Raw genomic sequence first — 19075 nt, 5'->3', positions numbered from 1 at the left:
AAATATTTTTCTCTTAGAATTTTATTTAAAATGAATTCTTGGCTGGGTGCAGTGGCTCACGCCTGTTATCCCAGCACTTTGGGAGGCCAAGGTGGGCGGATCACTTGAGGTCAGGAGCTCAAGACCAGCCTGGCCCACATGGTGAAAAACCCATCTCTACTAAAAATACAAAAACTAGCTGGGAGTGATGGCAGGCACCTGTAATCCCAGCTACTCGGGAGGCTGAAGCAGGAGAATCACTTGAACCTGGGAAGCGGAGGTTGCAGTGAGCCAAGATTGCACCATTGCACTCCAGCCTGGGCGACAGAGCGAGACTCTGTCTCAAAAAATAAAAATAAAAATAAAATAAAAAATGAATTATTGTAATTTACAGCAAGTGAAAGAGTCATTGGTTATTATATTCCTACTCCCATTGTTTGTTTAAATAAAATCCTCCTAGCTAAGCCACAAGTGAAGTTAACAGTATGGAGAAAAACGTCCTCTATTGACCCTTGGGTCTCTGTCAGTTCTAATCTTTACTGCTTGTAGCCTAAACTAATAAACCCTTGCCCTTGAAAACCTGCTTGAAGGGTGAGCATGTGAATGACACGAAGGCAAACACAGACAATATGTATATTCATTGAATATTTAATGTTCCTTTCCTGCATACACTTTAAAGTGAACATTTTGCATATTGCCTATACTGGTACTTGAAATAAAGTGGCAGCTTCAGTAATAATAAATGCAATAAAAATATTCATTTTAGTGGAGATCCTAATAAATTTGGAACATTGCAAGTGGTGTTTACAAAATGACCCAAATCCAAATATTGAAAACATTTTTGTGTTAGATGTTACATTTCATTCAAATATTTGTCATTGAGAGACACTTCTAGATAGACTCTGCCATTTTTATCTCCTCAAAGTTAAATATCAAATGTCACCTGTCATGACATCCACAAACTACTACTAGGCTAAGCCAGAAGGAATAAATTTAAATAAAATTAAAAGGCATTAGTTATTTACATTATGTATGTTAAGCGACTGTCTAAAGTAGTAGAGTTTGATGGTCTCTATTGCCTGAGGAGTCCGCCTTCTATTTAAAAACCTTTGTGTGACCTATCAAGCCTGACCATAAGCAGTTACAAAGGCTTTGCCTAGCAGGTCTCATGGAGAAGAAAGCTGCTCTCCCCACTGCAGATAGGGTGCACAGCCAGTGCACGGGGAGGTCTCTGCAGGGGGCTGCAGTCAAGGACTCAGGTTCCCCAGGCAGGTCATGCTCTTCATGCATTTACCTTCCTAGCCCAGGTGTCTTCTTTCCTAGGTTTCTATCTGAGGCCTTGGGCAGAGTTTCTCTTCAGGTGTCTCTACCAAGGCTTCCTTATGGTTTGTAGGTGGGGCTTAAAGACACTTTTCCCCACTCTGACACAGCACCCAGCACTTTTCCACGACTACTGCTCTCCCTTCACCTCTCCACCAACCCCAGAGTCTATAACATTGCCAAGCCTTTTGTTGGAGGCTCCCTCAGCTGTGAGAGGACATCACATCTATATTGATTCACCTGACCTCCCACAGGTGCTCTGTTCTGTGGTGGAAAATGGAACAGAGGGAGTCTGTGTTTTCTCTGGTTTTAGCCTCTTGCATATATCACAGCCATAAGAGATTAAAATCTTAAGGCTTTCTTTTTTGGCTTATTGTTTTATTCGGCTATCCTGACACCTGACAACTCAGCAATCTCATTCTCTCCCAACTTAGCTGAATTCCTGACACTAGTTTCAACCCATATTATGATCCAGTTCCCAAAGAAGGATCTGAATGAAATGTTTCCACACTGTTGATAAGCTTTGAGAATTTAGTATTAGTGTACCTCATTTCCACAATTTTAAGGCAGCATGTTGTTATCAAACCCCACAATGCTTGAAGAGTGTGACTACCTGAATGTGTGAAATATGGGTCTTCTCCAACCTCCACTAGATGACCTCATTTTTCTCTTTTAATTCCACTACCACATTCTGAGAACCCCAGTGCTATCCCTTAGCAAACCAAAACCACGGACTCTCACAGTACATGGTAATTTGCATCTCACAAGCCTACCCTCTTCTTTATATGTTTCAAATCTAACCAGAACTTTCTTCTTTAATCTAAGTTCTTCTCCCACTACATATCTGTTGCTTTTGCAGATTGATTTTAATGAGCCACATAGGAGAGTCTGCTGGACAGTTTTATTTCAGGAGGCTTTCTGCAATGCTTACACCTATTTCTGTAGGCAGATACTTATTCTTCAGCGTCGTAATATTGAATCTCTACCTTCCTGGGTAAGACACCAGCTTGATTTATACATAATAACTACTCCAGATTGGCAAAAAGCTGTTGGATGTATTGCAGCTCAGAAAATAATTCTCCAAAGTATGGCACTTTGGCATGCTGAGCACTTTGAACAAAAGAAAATTAAAAGGCCTTGGAAGCAGTCTCAGAACCATGGACTTTCTGACCTTCTGTTTCCACTCACAAGCATAGGGTGAACTCTCTCTCTGAAGTTCCCTTATCTGAAGTTCCTCCAGGAGGAATGCCTTTGTCTTCCACCCCCTCCCTAAAATGTATTAACCAAGGAAAATTCAACTCATATTGTAGAAAGGAAGACTGAGGAATGTCATCAAACACTGACTTTGTCACAAGCCATTGTCTGTTCTTCAGTCCCATTCAATTTCCAAAGAGAATCATTTACAAACTATTGTCTGTTTTTTGGGCCCATTTGATGGTCCTAAAAATCATGTACCACCCCTCAAATTTACCTACTTTTCCCCATCTCCCTGTTCACTATGAAGAAGAGTATATAAGCTTCTACACCTCACTGGGTCACTGGGTAATCACTGTCGTGTGACTTCCTTGTACTCATACTAAACTTTCCTTTTTCTTTTGTTAATCTACTGTCAGGTTTTTTTGGTTTGTTTTTTTGTTTGTTTGTTTGTTTGCTTTTTAGCTAATTCAAACATTTGAAGGGTAGGGAAAATTCCCTTTACCCCTACATATGTTAGGAAACTCATTCCTGCGAGTCTCAGTCCACAAATGTGAAGACTAATCCACACAAATGGTCACCAGAAATTACATTAAAAAGCAAAAAAAAAAAAAATATTGAAATGCTGATGGTGATGGTTGGTGGTATTGGAAGCTGAGATTTGACTAAGATTACTGCATAGCAACAGGAAATTTCTTCTGATACTTACTTTTAAAGCACAAAAACAGATACACAATGGATCTTACAAATGAAAGCACTCTTTAGGCGGCAAAAAAGCAGATACTTTGATTAAGCAGAGATTTCCCAAAAGAAGAGATGGCAGAGAAAGAGCTCTAAAATGTCCTGGCCTCTGGGGCATGCCCGTGATTGCTTTCCTCATCTCTGTGAATACATATGTAAGGGGCATCACTATCCAGGGTTGATCCTTTTTCCTTGAGGTGAATGAGCCAAGCAATACATCTAGTACAGTGTGAGCTTTTTGAGAAAGTAAGCAAGGTTTCATTTCTTGTTGTTACTATTATTACACTCCACCCGGTAGCGTTTATTGCCTCAAGGAGAAGTATACATTAGCCTAGAACAAACAGGACATAATAATTTATAAATAAATATTTTTGTTTGTGTAGCAGAAATAAAAATAAATTTCAGAGCACCGGCTTTCATCGAGTAAAGAATTTTTTGAATTCTTGAAACTTGGCTCTGGGCATTATGAGAAAATTTTGAGGGAATTATAGTTTTGAGTGAGTAAAAAAATGTGATGATTAAAGAGCAGTTTCCCTAATCTCAAGAAAGGCCATGATAATTGAAGATCTTTAGGATTCTGAATGCAGGGAGAGTTAGGATTGGGAGAGAAGAGCTGGAGAATTTAGAAACAACTTGGGGAGTTACATCACTAACCCATGTGTGCTCTCTGTAGATGAAAGTTTAATAAAGGAAATTATTAAGTGGTGATTTGACAGCAAAATTATCTGTCATGAATATAAATTGTGCCACAAAGGTTAGTCTGACTTCACTTATAGCACCACAAAGCAAGTTCCCAAAAATACACTGATGCTGTGACTATATATTTACTTATATTTGAATAAATTTAAGTCTATATAAAAATATATTTATATTTAGATATAAATATATTTTTATTTAAAACATAATTATATATTACATTGTAATTACATACTATATTATATAAGTATGTAATCAGTTGTGCTTATATAATTATAGACTTATATATGTTAAAATCCTGTTTGATACTGTGCTGTCATTTTGGATAGCAGAAATAAGGGGACAGTTCAGCAAAACTTGAGTCCAATGACCAGAGGACATATTCTGCGTAAGGTTTCCAAGGACAGATACACATATTAGTCTCCTATTGCTTCTGTAACAAATTACCTCAAACTTAGTGCCTTAAAACAACATAAATTTATTATTTTATAGTTCGGGAGTTCAGAAGCTCTGAAGTCCAGGTGTCATCAGGGTGGCTACATTCCTTCTGAAGGCTCTAAGGGAGAATGTTTCCCTTACTTTTTTCAGCTACTAGAGGCTATTTACATTTCTTGGTACATGACGCTTTCCCTCATGTTTTAAGGCCAGCAGCCTAGTATCTTTAAATCCTTCTTTTACTGCCTGACCTCTGCTTCCATTGTCTCATCTCCTTTTCTGAATCTGAACTTTCTGCCTCCCCCTTATAAGAACTTCTGCAACTCTATTGGGCTCACTCACATAATCCAGGATAATCTTCCAATATTGAGATTTTTAAAGTCTACAAAATCTCTTTTCCAACATAAAGCAACACATCCACAGGTTCTGTGATTAGATCATGTACATCTTTTGGGGACTGTTATTCTGTTTACCATATTATGGTTTCAAGTGTAATATGTAAACCTCATTAAATCAGAATCGAGGCTAGAAATTCATCATTTGACCACAAAGCTTTATTGTCAGAATGTGAGATTTTTGGAACTCCAATTAATTTCTTATCCAATTTCTATAGCAGTTTCTGGTCTCATACATCTCAACAAGACAGGAAAAGGAAAATTAGTTAATTTGCTAAGGTTGGAATTAATTGGCAACTACTTTCTACCATTATAGACAAAAGGATTATTTTCAATAGATTTAATAAATGTGGGGAAACTGTCGTGTACAGAGCAACATCATGCCACTGACACACTACAGTCGTTTTGTTATTCATCTCATTTGAAAGCAAAAAAGGAAAAGGAAAAGAAAAGCAATTTCCAAACTTTGTTAAGTGTACAGTTTCTCTAAAATAATACCATACTTAATAAGTTACACGCTTTTTCATGTAAAATGTTACTTTAGGCTGGGCGTGGTGGCTCAAGCCTGTAATCCCAGCACTTTGGGAGGCGGAGGCGGGCGGATCACAAGGTCAGGAGATCCAGACCATCCTGGCTAACACAGTGAAACCCCGTCTCTACTAAAAATACAAAAAATTAGCCAGGCGTGGTGGCGGGTGCCTGTAGTCCCAGCTACTCGGGAGGCTGAGGCAGGAGAATGGCGTGAACCCGAGAGGCGGAGCTTGCAGTGAGCCGACATCGCGCCACTGCACTCCAGCCTGGATGACAGAGTGAGACTCCGTCTCAAAAAAAAAAAAAAAAAAAAAAAAGTTACTTTAAAATATGTATCACAGATATTTTCATGAAAATTCATTAGATAGAATTATTTATTTATTTATTTATTTTGAGACAGAGTCTCGCTCTGTCCCAGGCTGGAGTGCAGTGGCACTATCTTGGCTCATTGCAACCTCCACCTCCTGGGTTCAAGCAATTCACCTGCCTCAGTCGCCCAAATAGCTGGGATTACAGGTGCACGCCACCACACTTGGCTAATTTTTGTAATTTTTTTTTAGTAGAGACGGGGTTTCACCACGTTGGCCAGGCTGGTTTCGAACTCCTGACCTCAGGTGATCCACCCGCCTCAGCATCCCAAACTGCTGAGATTACAGGCCTGAGCCACTGTGCCTGCCAGAAGAATTTATTTTTATAAACCTACGAAATCTTTTGATAGTCCATCTTTTTTCAAGAAGAATTAAAGCAGACTGTATGTTTCAGTTAGTGTCACTTTTAACATTCATAAGTGTACGGGTTTGATAAATTATATGACCACCTCAGGATAATTCTTTCTACATTAAAACACAAATAGAAGATAGTTCAATTTGTTGTCTGCCTTCTCCATAATCAATATATGTTAAGGATAAAAAAGAAAAAAAAAGATGCAAATGCCTAGAGGTAAAAGGGAATATCTTGGAGCAACAGATGTTGTTAAGGACCTTAGAGACTGAGGGCAAAAGGGGTCAGATACAGGATTAGAACAGCAGCCTGGGGCCCTTGCTGAAAGCTGGGAGAGGGCTGCGATAGAGGAGCAGCAGCCAACGCTGTTGTGTAGTTTCTCAACTGGAAACATCAATGAAGCAAGCAACTACCAGACATCCAAGAAACACTAGAGCCTAAAGAAACTGAAAACAAACAAAAGACATTATATCCAAGGGAACAGATGACAGAGCAGCCAGAAAAAGTCAAACCAAATAAAACCAACAATTTCAGGAAGATGACAGAAGGTATTTAATCAAAGGAACATCAGCAGAAAGAGTTAGAAAAAAATGTATAAACAAACACCTGGAGATTGTGAAGGTGAAGATAAAAAATACAGTTTTAAACAAAAACAGTCCATTGTTGCACTAAACAGTAAACAAATCCAAATTTTGATTAAGGAATTTTCTTTCATTACATCAGAACAGAATAATGAGATGATAAGTGTAATATAAAAATTTGAAAAAGGAAAATAAAGAAATGGAATTCGAAGAGAGAAAAGAAAGGCTGTAATTGTAATTACTGAAACTAATGGAAAAACACTACTGCTTTTAAAATATTGATCTTGTATTCAGATGCCCTATTAAACTTAAAAAAATTAATTCTTACTTAAATTTACCCATTTATTCTTTTGATTGTCCTATATAGATAAAATGGCATCTGAAAATAAAAAAAAAATCTTCATCTTTAATTATTTTACCTATACTTTCACATGAATATAGAAAGATATTCACAATAATTCATAACAGCAAAAATATTGGAAACAGCCTTTCTTCCATCAGTGAAGGAAGAAATCAATTACATTATGATGAAATGCTATATAGCAATTAAAAATGGTGATCTGATTTATAAGTATCAAAATGAATGAATTTTTAAAATAACGATGAGAAAAAATTTTGCAAACAAAAGTGCAGTGAGATACATTTCAATGTAACATCATAGAGCAAACATCAAATATTATTGTTCGTGGTTCATTGACTTTACACATAAAAGACACAGTAAAAAAAATAGATTAGCAACATTCACCTTAAATATGTTAAAATGGATGTCAGAATAGGAAAATAGAACTGGGAACGGGGTATAAAAGGATTAAAAATAAAAAATAAAAAATGGGATATTACTTGGACCAGTGAAGAAATGATGTCACCAACCTAAAGAATATTAATCAAAACAATGTTATTCTTTCCACCTAGTCTGGTGGATCAGGATAACAACAAACCAAATCCAAAGCTAAAAGAATTTTTTAAATAAAATTAATACATAAAAATAAATGAGCAGAATTTAAGAAGAAACAAAAGGAAAACCATTTGTATCATAATGGCCATCTTTTCTGGCAGACACTGAGAAAGGAGGAAAGATGGATTTTTCTAACTGATTTTTCAAAAAGTAGTTACAATGGACCCTTCTTCACCTAAATCCTACAAAATGCATTTGCATGTATAGAGGGTGATATTGTGGGGATAAGAGGATAATTTCTTATTAATACTTTCAAAGCTTAAAGAAACAGAATTCAAAATGCTGGTTCTTATATTGCCCTCTGATAACAATCAAAGTCTTGATTATGAAGGATAATTCAGGATAGCCAGTATGTGAGCAACAGCATGAAAAGTGCCAACCTTGTTCATTGCACCTTGCTGAGGACTATCTGTATGCACCAACTCAAAAAGAATAAAAAAAAAATTTACTAATTCATATGAAAAAGGCACCCAAATCTAATGGGATTATTGAAACTAACAGAAGTAAATGACTTGGTAGGGTGACTAAACTTATCTCTAAATAACTAGAGTAAGATTTATTACCTGCAATTAGAAGAAAGGGCTTCTAAATGTGAAAGCAAGATTTATTTCAGGCCTAAAATATATGACTTTTACAGTAGAAGTTTCTTCACATTTGTACTTTTAAACCTGTTTATTTCTAGTTATAAGGGGGGAAATAACTATTAACAGGTCTAAAAAGGGCTGACCATACTGCTCATGTTCAGTATTTGAACTACCAGTGTTCTACAGCCTGTAGAGTTGTTTGCTCCCAATTTAACTTCTGTCAGTTCAAACAGTGTTTCCATTCATTGGCTGGTATGATAATCTCTGGGGATTTGGATGCCACGATTGATTAACTCACTGCCAAACCTTTACTAATACACAATCTGGACTGGGACAATTGTTTCCCTAAGGGTTGCTTCTCAGCATTAGTTACTGAATGCAGGGAAAAAAAAAACAAACTGGCCTTGTTGATCAATAGACAGAATCAAATACAGCTGAATGGCAGCCTATGGGACAAATCTAGGTTTGTTATTTTCTTAAATAACTCTAATAAGGTTTCATTTTTTTTCTAAAATGCCAATTTGTCAAAATTTCTGATCTGGATAAAAATCTTGATGCTCAGAATAGGGCAGGGAAATTGAAAGATCAGTGTTACAGGTCGTGTTTCTAAACTTCAGTCTGTGGACCACCTGGTTCAGATTCATGGGGGTGTGCTTATTAAATATTCAGATTCCTGGTCCTTACTTACTACCAAATGAACTCTATAAAGCAGGCACCAAAAACACATATTTTATACGTTTCTTATAATCTAGAAACTCAACCTAGAGGGTTTTAATTTTAACTCAGTAGTCTTAATAATTCTTCATTATTTCTCATTAGAGGAGTTCTGTTGAATAATTCAAAGTCATTGATTATTAATTTTAAATGCAGCGTGGATCCTTGTAGGGATCTTTCCTGAATAGAAATCTGCACAGGCATCCTAGGTCCAGTTTGCAGTGGTCTGTTTTCATGTATTAAGGAATAATGATGAATTCCATTAGATAGAGACTTTGGATTTCAAATCTGAAGTCTCTGCAAAATGACTAAATGATACATGAAAATTCAGAAACATTTTGACAAATCTCATAGGAGAATCTTTTCATTAGTCTACTGTTAGATCAGAAAGAATTCTGGTTAGAAAATACTATTGTGCTGCCAATTTTAGTTATTTAGAAGTGAACGCTTTACCTTTGGAGGACCACTACATGGGACTAGGATGATATTCAAGGATAATTAGAGGGGAATGTGGCCCAACCATGGCAGGCACACAGCAGAGAGCAGGTTTAGGCAGTAAAGGACAGAAACCTAGATTAGCCTGAATCAGAGTCTGAACAGATAATGTAAAACCAGAACATTATGTTCAGAAACGTCTAAACTGCATATATGTTGACTTCCATCAATTATTTTGATGTTTCAAAATGTAACAGACATAGCTTATAACCCAATAAATACCCACATCATAGAAAAATATCAGTAATAATTGGAGAAAGAAAAAACAGACCAACCTTCTTATTCAAAATATGTTTTAGCTTTTAGATCCAAACTTAACATGTCCAGGAATTTTATTTGCCTCATTATTTAACAAAAATGAAAAAGAGCGGTCAATGCTAAGCAATACTAATAAGAAAAATAAAATAGTGAGGGTAAAAATAAACTGAATTAAGACAAATTTTTAAAAATACATGGTTAATGAGCTAGGATAATTACATAATGTTAAGAGATGGTTGATATGAAAATATCTTGAAGAAGAATAAAGTAGAAAAATAAGATTTGAAAAGATAAAACATGAACACAAATAAATTTAAAGAGTCTTTTAAAAGGACTAGAAATTTAAGAGATAAAATAACAAGACACATATATAGGAATGCAAGAACCACTTACAAGGATAGGGGCTAAAAGAAAAATTCAAGCTGTATATAGAAAAGTCCAAAGTTTAACACCCTTGAGAACTAAAAACAGTCTTCTAGGATGAAGCACCAGCGAATCTCTGGAAAACCTCTTGTCTTTACCTCTGTCTTAGTCCATTGAGACTGCTATAAGAAAATATAAACTGGGTAGCTTATAGACAACAGAAATTTATTTCTCATGGTGCTGGAGTCTGAGCAAAGTCCAAGAGCAAAGCACCAGCAGATTAGTTTCTGGTGAGGGCCCACTTTTGGCCTGGTAGTCAGAGGCTTTTTTCCGTATCCTCTATTATAAAGGCACTAATCGCATTCATGAGAGCACCACCTTCATGACCTAATCATCTCCTCGAGCTATTTTATGCCCTGAAATGTTATATGATTAGTTTATTATAACATAGTGCTCAAATGCCACAAGTTTTTTCATAATTCTAGCTATTTTTTTTTTTTTGAGATGGGGTCTCACTCTGTCGCCCAGCTATTATTTTTTTTTTGAGACGGAGTCTCGCTCTGTCGCCCAGGCTGGAGTGCAGTGGTGCCATTTCGGCTCACTGCAAGCTCCGCCTCCCAGGTTCACGCCATTCTCCTGCCTCAGCCTCCGAAGTAGCTGGGCCTGGGACTACAGAAGCCCACCACCAAGCCTGGCTAATTTTTTTTTTTTTTTTTTTTTAGCAGAGACGGGGTTTCACCATGTTAGCCAATTCTAGCTGATTTTAATTTGTCTACTCTTGATATACTTCATTTACATTGGGCAAATATGAAATCACTGCCACCTTTTAACCTTTTAATATCTACTCCTTAGGAAGTATTTTAGCTTGTTCTATGGTACACAGTAGAAGTGGGACAAATACTATTTTGCATCAAAGAAAAGGATGTATATTGCTTTGCCTCTTTCTGCACTTGCACTTCTTACTGTATATTTTAAGAACACTAGTAGTAATCTGTGTGGTAAGTTATTTAATCAAGCTTTGTACAGTAAAATATAAGGTCATATTGCTGGATGTTTACTAGTTGCAAAAATATGCTAATGGTACATAATTGCATATTGCCGCACCACACACTTCACCCTCTTAAATGAGGAAATAGCTCTAACAGCATTTCATACTCTGGAGGGGACATTTCCTCTTGAAAGGAAGTTTGATACACAAGTTTTTCTTCCAAAAGGATTTCACCAGAAAATATAGCATACTGAGATGGGCAAAATACAGCTTTTTGTTCGCTCTACATATATCATTAATGTCAGCTGTTTAAAAATGGATGTCTCTGAGCCAGTTTGCAGCATGTTTTATGGCTGCAAAAGTGTTTAGTGTAGATATAAGTCAGAATATGATTTGTTCCTGACACCAGATGCTGCCTGTGACGTTTTGTCTAGAGAGAATAATGAAGGGAATCTGCCGCAAAGATTCTATCCATTAGGCTTTTCTTTTTAATCAGGTCACAGTTCGAAACCTTCTGACAGTGCCAGCTCTGTACTGATCCAAGGATTATCATGGTTGATGGACAGTGAGTATTCCACCTCAATCTCATTTGGACTGATGACTGGTTACAGTTTGCTAATGCAGCATTTGTTTTTATATTAGAATATGAGAGGATGAAAGAGTTCACTGAGTAATTTTCTTTTAAGATTAATTCAATAGAAGGAGAATGCTAAAGTTTTTCTGTCACTTGTCAACTTATCTATTAACAAAACTGCAGAATTGATACATTTGAAAGTGAGTACATTCAACTTCCTGAGTTTGAAGGCCTCTATAAAAATAGCTTCTAAAAGTTGAAACCAGGAAATTTGTGATTTGAAAGTCAGTATAATATGATGAAAGAGATCAACCACAAAAGCTGGTGAGGATTAAGAATAGCAATAGTTCATAGCTAAAAATTTGCATATAGCTAAGTAGTTATTTCTTTTTAACATATTGCAGTCAAATCTGAACATTCTCCTGAACAACTTAAGATTTACTGGTCTCATGAAGGAGGTCAATCCTCATTACCTGGCAGGACTGATCATTCCCCTCAGCTTCACTTTTCCTAAATAGGAAAATCCAACTATTCTAATCAGCTTGAGACTCATTTTCTGAACTCAGTTATAAAGTTTTTGTGTTGTGATCTTTCATTGGTTTGACCCAAATGGCTTACCAAAATGAATTTATTATATCAGTGTGTCTGTGCTGTCTCTACTTTTTTCTATTTATTTCTGCTATGTTGTCATAAACATATTCTCTACACTTTTAGACCTAACAGTGAAATTGATTTTGAAATGTACTCACTATGAAATTAAATCAAAATTGATAATATTCTAAACGTAAGACCTAAAAATACAAAACTCTTGGAAGAAAGTTTAAAAGTAAATTTTCATTACAGAGTTTTAGGTAATTTCTTAGATATGACACCAAAAAGACAAGCAACACCAACAACAAAAATAGACAAGTTGGGCTTCATCAAAATTAAAGCCTTTTATTAGTACAGCCATTATGGAAAACAATACGAACTTTCCTCAAAATTAAAAATAGAACTACCATTTTATAGTAATCCCACTACTGAATATATTCAAAGCACATGAAATCAGTATGTTGAGGAGACATCTGCAGTCCTGTGTTCATTGAAGCATTATTCATAATTGCCAAGACATGGAAGCAACCTAAATGTTCATCCACAAATGAATGGATAAAGAAATTGTGTTATATATACACAATGGAATACTATTCAGCCATAAAATAGAAGAAAATCTTGTCGTTTGTGACAACATGGATGGATCCGGAGGATATGTTAAATGAAATAAGCCAGACACGGAAAGACAAATACTGCAAAATTTCACATATGTGGAATGTAAAAAAGTTGGACTTAGAAACAGAGAGTAAAATGGTGATTACCAGAGGCTGGTGGGTGGCATAATTGGTAAATGTTAGTCAAAAGAAACAAAATTTCAGGTAGACAGGAGAAATACCTTCAAGAAACCTATTATACATTATGGTGACTATAGTTGACAACAATATACTGTATATGTGAAAATTGTTAAGAGGTTAGATTTTAAGTGGTCTCACTCCAAAAAAACTGATACATAAATGATGTAACACATATGCTAATTAGATTTAGCCATTCCACAATGTATACATATACTGAAACATCATATTATACACCATAAATATATGTAATTTTTACTTGTAAATTAACGAAAAATAAACCTTTTGTGTTGAAATTAATTCCATTAAGAAAGTAAAAAGGCAAACCACAGAATGAGATAAAATATTTGCAAATTAAATATCTGATAAGAAACTTACGCCCAGAATGTATAACTAACACTCATAACTCAATAATATAAGAAAAATGACCCATTTTAAAAATGGGCTATGCATCTGCATAGCCATTTCTCCAAAGACACACAAATAGAAAATAAGCACATGAAAATATGTAAAAATACTTTTAAAATAATGTGTCAATAGGAAAATCTAAATCAATACTATAAGGAGATACAACTCTGCAGTCACTAAAATGGTACAATGAAAGAGATAGATAATAACAAGTGTTGACAAGAATGTGGAGAAACTGGAACCATTATACATTGCTGATGAGAATGAAAAAGGCAGAGTTGCTTTGGAAAACAGTCTGGCAATTCCTCAAAATGTTTAATATACAGTTATCATATGACCCAGTGATTCCACTCCTAGATGTATGCTCAAGAAAACAGGTGTTCACGCAAACGCACATACACACACAAAATAAAATATGCAAATAAATGCTCATAGCAGCATTATTCATAATAGCCCCAAATTTAAAACAACTCTGTTTTCCTTCGACTAATGAATGCATAAACAAAATGTGGTATATTTATACAATAGAATATTACTCGGCAATACAAAAGAATGAAGTAGGCACAAGGAGGAGCTTCAAGACAGCTAACTATAGGCTTTTCATACTCACCTCCTCTAAGAAGAACCAAATGGTGAGCAGATAACCACGCTTTGAGTAGATCATCCCAGAAAGAACACTGGAATTCAACAGAAAAGTAACAGGAAATATCTAAAATAAGGAAGATGAAGGAAGCAAGGCAGCCTACTCAGCTAGGATTGGCTGGATGGCAGAAGAGACTCCCCAATGTGGGTAAAGTGTAAGTGAGAGACTCCCAGAGGACCACGTTTCCACCATGGACTCCCCAAATCCTATCGAGAGAGCCCCTCAAACGTCATGGGCCATGAAACTAACATAGGAAGCTGTCAGGAGACTGTGATGGCTGTGATGGCACTGCTACAGGGAGGAAGCTCATACTGAATCCCACACACTCCTTGACACCTAAGCAGCTAGAGCAAGGAGTCATTGTAGAGCTCTGTCCCCAACAGACTATACACTGCCCTGGAGCCCAGTGGTGCTGTAGGTGAGGCACAAGAAAAGAGCAGACTGCTGCCCCCAGAGCTGAGACATGAGTGACTATGGACTACTGCAGACAGGGCTGAGGCATGATTGAGATGTAAGCTACCACCATTGGGGCTGAGGTGTGAACAACTGCAGGCTACCCTACCTAAAGCTGTGAGTATCAGCTACCATAGCAGGGACTGAGTCGCTAAAGCTGCCTGAGCTGAGGCACAAGTAGCACTCATGCTATACCACACCTGCCAGCCTAAGCTGCTGTCTCTGAGAGTGGCACCTCCCTCTCCAATGGCAAAGCAACAATGTGACTTCTGATGCCCACCACCCAAGCATTCTGATGGTGGCCTGGGAATCAACCCACCCCTACCTACCATGACTGGCTCCTGCGTATACCATCAAGAGACCTAAAAACAAGACTCCCTAGCCCAGCTTTATCTCACATCCCATGCCAGAGTATACGGTGTGGAGGCCAGAGGACTGCCCAACCCAGTCCATCACCATTGACACTAGAACATTCCTCCCAGGGCCTGAGGTTAGACCTACACACCCAGTTATTAATGCCACAACTGGCACCTATCTGCATGTGCCATCTGTGGGCCTAGAAACTGGCCTACTGAACTCATTGAAGCCACTGTCACCACCAGCACACACCACTCAAGACCTTGAGGGTCATCCCACCATTGCCAATGCGATCACTCATACCATATGGCTGGCCAGGGAACTGAGAAGCCACTCATCCACCTGGCCCACTACTGCCACTACTGGAATCCAGATAAGGCACATGGAGGTCAAAGAATTGACCTGCCTGATTCGTTAACACCAGTGTCAGTGTACACTACTCTGGAATCCAAGGGCAGATACACTAAGCCCACTGCTACCACCACTGGGGCCCAAAGACTGGCCTAAAACGAATCCCTGTCCCCAGAAAAACTTCACCACAGCCCCCATGAAAAAACCACATTCTAAGCAACTGAGAAAATCACATGTACCACTGACACTGTTTACAGTGAAGAAATCATACAGAGACTGCATTACCACACACACCAAGAAGTAAAGCCAAAGTGCCCTACCCAACCGACACTACAGATACATACTCAGAAAAGTCATCTCCTATGAAAGCAAATTCAAAAAATTGGAAAAAGAGCTTGTTATATCAGATGTGCAGATATCAAAATAAGAGCACAGGAAACACGAAAAAAACAAGGAAATATGACGCCTCTAAAAGAACAAAATAACTTTTCAGAAACGGATCCCAATCAGGAAGAATTTCATGAAATCTTGTAAAAACAATTCCAAGTATTGATTCTGAAGAAGCTCAGACTGAATTCTAGATATATATGGATCCAACAATGGAGCACTCAGATTCATAAAGCAAATATTATTAGATCTAAAGAGAGAGACTGTAATAGTAGGAATCTTCAATACCCAACTCTCAGTCTCAGCATTAGACTGATAATTGAGACAGAATATCAATAAAGAAACATTAGATTTAAAGTGAACTTTAGACCTAACAATCAAAAAACATTTTAACCAATAACTGCAGAATATATGTTCTTCTCATCAGTATGTGGAACATTCTCCAAAACAGACCATATATTAGGCCACAAAACTAGTTTCAAAAAATTAAAATAATATCAAGTATCTTCTCAGACCACACTGGAATAAAACTAGAAATCAATACCAAGAGAAACTTTGGAAACTATATAAATACTAGAAATTAAACAACATGCTCCTGAATGACCATTGAGTCTATTAAAAAAATAAAATGCAAATTAAAAAAATTCTTGAAACAAATGAAAATGAAAAAAACAATACCCAAATCTTTGGGATACAGCAAATGCAGAGCTAAGAGGGAAGTTTATAGCAATCAATTCCGACATAAAAAAGTACAGATTTCAAATAAACAATCTAATGATGCAGCTCAAGGAATTAGAAAAGCAAGAACAAACCAAACCCAAAATTAGCAGAAGGAAAGAAATAATACACATGAGAACAGAACTAAATGAAATAGACATAAAAATACAAAAGATCACCAAAATGAACAACTTATTTTTTGAAAAGAAACAAAAGTGATAAACCACTCACTGACAAATCAAGAAAAAAAAAGAGATGACACAAATAAAATCAGGAATGAAAAAGGAGACATTACAATTGACATCACTGAAATAGAAATGATCACTAAGAAACTGGACAACCTAGAAAAAGTAGATAAATTTCTGCATAGGTACAAGCTACCAAGATTGAATCAGGAAGAAATAGAAAATCTGAACAGTTAAATAATGAATAGTGGAATTGAATCAATAATAAAAAGTTTCACAACAAAGAAAATTTCAGGACTGGATGGATTCACTACTGAATTCTACAGAGCATACAGAGAAGAGCTAATATCAATCCTCCTGAAACTAATTCAAAAAATATGAGTAGAGGATTATCTCTAATTCATACTGCCCAAAACAATCTGTAGTTTCAATGTAATCCATATCAAAATAACAATGTTATTTTTCACAGAAATAGAAAAACTTAGCCTACAATTTGTATAAAAGCAAAAAAAAAAAAAAAGCCAGAATATACACAGCAATCTTGAGCAAAAAGAACAAAGCTGAAAACATTACACTACTTGACTTTAAAATATATAACAAACCTATCGTAACCAAAACTGCATGATATGATATAAAAATAGAAATATAGACCAATGGAGCAGAATTGAGAACATACAAACAAATACATATCTATTATAGCAAACTTCTCTTTGACAAAGACATCAAGAACATACAGTAGCAAAGGATACCATCTTCAATAAATGGTGCTGGGAAAATTAGATATCTATATGCAGAAGAATGAAACTGGACCCATATCTCTAACTGTATACAAAAATTAATTCACAATGGATTAGTTACATAAATGTAAGACCTCAAAATATAAAACTACTAGAAAAAATAGGGAAAACACTTCAGGAGATTGGTCTAGGTAAATATTTTACGGCTAACACCTCAAAAGCACAGACAACTCAAACAAAAATAGACAAATGGGACTATATTAAACTAAAAAGCTTCTGCACAGCAAAGAAAAAATCAACAGTAAAGAAACAACCTGTAGAATGGGAGAAAATATTTTCAAACTATTCATCCCAAAATGGACTAATATCTAGAATACATAATAAACTCAAACAACTCAGCAATAGAAAATAAAACAATCTCATTAAAAATGGGCAAAGGACATGAACAGATAATTTTCAAAACTAAACATGCAAATGCCCAACAGGTTTATGAAAAAATGCTCAATATCACTAATCATCACAAAAGCAAAAATAACAACTGCAATGAGATATCGTATTGCTCCAGTTAAAATAGCTCTTATTAAAAAAACAAAACATAATAACAACAGATGCTGGCAAGGATGTGGATAAAAAGGAAATTCTCCTATACTGTTGGTGAGAATGTAAATTAGTACAACCACTATAGAAAACAATATGGAGGTTTTTTGGTTTTTTTTTTGAGACGGAGTCTCGCACTGTCGTCCAGGCTGGAGTGCAGTGGAGCGATCTCGGCTCACTGCAAGCTCTGCCCCATGGGTTCACACCATTCTCCTGCCTCAGCCTCCCAAGTAGCTGGGACTGCAGGTGCCCACCGCCACGCCCGGCTAATTTTTGTATTTTTAGTAGAAATGGGGTTTCACTGTGTTAGCCAGGATGGTCTTGCTCTCCTGACCTCATGATCCACCCGCCTCAGCCTCCCAAAGTGCTGGGATTACAGGGGTGAGCCACCGTGCCAGGCTGGAGGTTTTTCAAAACATTGAAAATAGAAGTACAATACCATCCAGCAATCCCACTACTGGCTATCTACCCAAAGGAAATCAGTATATCAAAGAGATACTTGCCCCCTCATGTTTATTACAGCACTATCTAAACTAGCAAACATATGGAATCCACCAAATAGTATCCATCAACAGATGAATGAATAAAGAAAATGAGGTATGTATATACAAGGGAATACTATTTGGCCATAAAAAGAATGAAATCATGTTATTTGCAGCAACATAGTGAAACTGGAGGTCACTATGTTAATTGAAATATCCCATACACAGAAAGACAAATATGTTCTCACTCATATGTGGGAGCTAAAAAAGTAGGTCTCATATAGGTAGAATAGAATAATAGATACTAGAGCCTATGAAGGTGAGCTGAATGGGAAGAGGGATAAAAACAGGTACTTTGACAGGTACTAACATACAGCTAGATAAAAAGTTTAAATATAGTTACTTACAATGTATTGTACATTTCAAAATAGGTACAGAACTTAAATTGTTCCAAAACGTAGAAGTGATAAACACTCGAAATGATGGATAGCTCAAATATCCTGACTTGATCATTACATACTCTATCCATGTAACAAAATATCACATGTAACCCATAAATATGTAAAATAGTATGTATCTATAAAATTTTGTTAAAAAAGAGCATCAGAAAAAAGATGAAAATTCTTATACAAGCTATGACATTCTTAAGCCTTAAAAATGTTATACTATGTTAAACCAGTCACAGAAGACTATACATTGTGTAATTTCATTTATATGTAATGCCTAGAAAAAAAAAAGATACAGAAAAAAACTCAATTAGTGGTTATTCAAGCCAGGCCGGAAGGAGGGGACTGGGTGAAGAGTGACTGTTAATGGGTACAAGATTTCTTTAGGGGGTAATAAAAATGTTATA

At 36.4% G+C, this 19075-nt stretch overlaps 1 long non-coding RNA gene across 1 annotated transcript in view; it reads right to left on the bottom strand.

The window, feature by feature from the left end:
* LOC134756641 (uncharacterized) overlaps positions 1-19075 on the bottom strand; it is a 205425-nt gene that overhangs the window by 145067 nt on the left and 41283 nt on the right. The gene's annotated exons all lie outside the window — the stretch shown is intronic.

This window comes from Gorilla gorilla, chromosome 11 (genome assembly GCF_029281585.2).
Source record: "Gorilla gorilla gorilla isolate KB3781 chromosome 11, NHGRI_mGorGor1-v2.1_pri, whole genome shotgun sequence".
NCBI classification, from domain to species: domain Eukaryota; kingdom Metazoa; phylum Chordata; class Mammalia; order Primates; family Hominidae; genus Gorilla; species Gorilla gorilla.
Note: the sequence above shows the minus strand (reverse complement) of the source record. Positions and strands in the feature narration are given on the sequence as shown.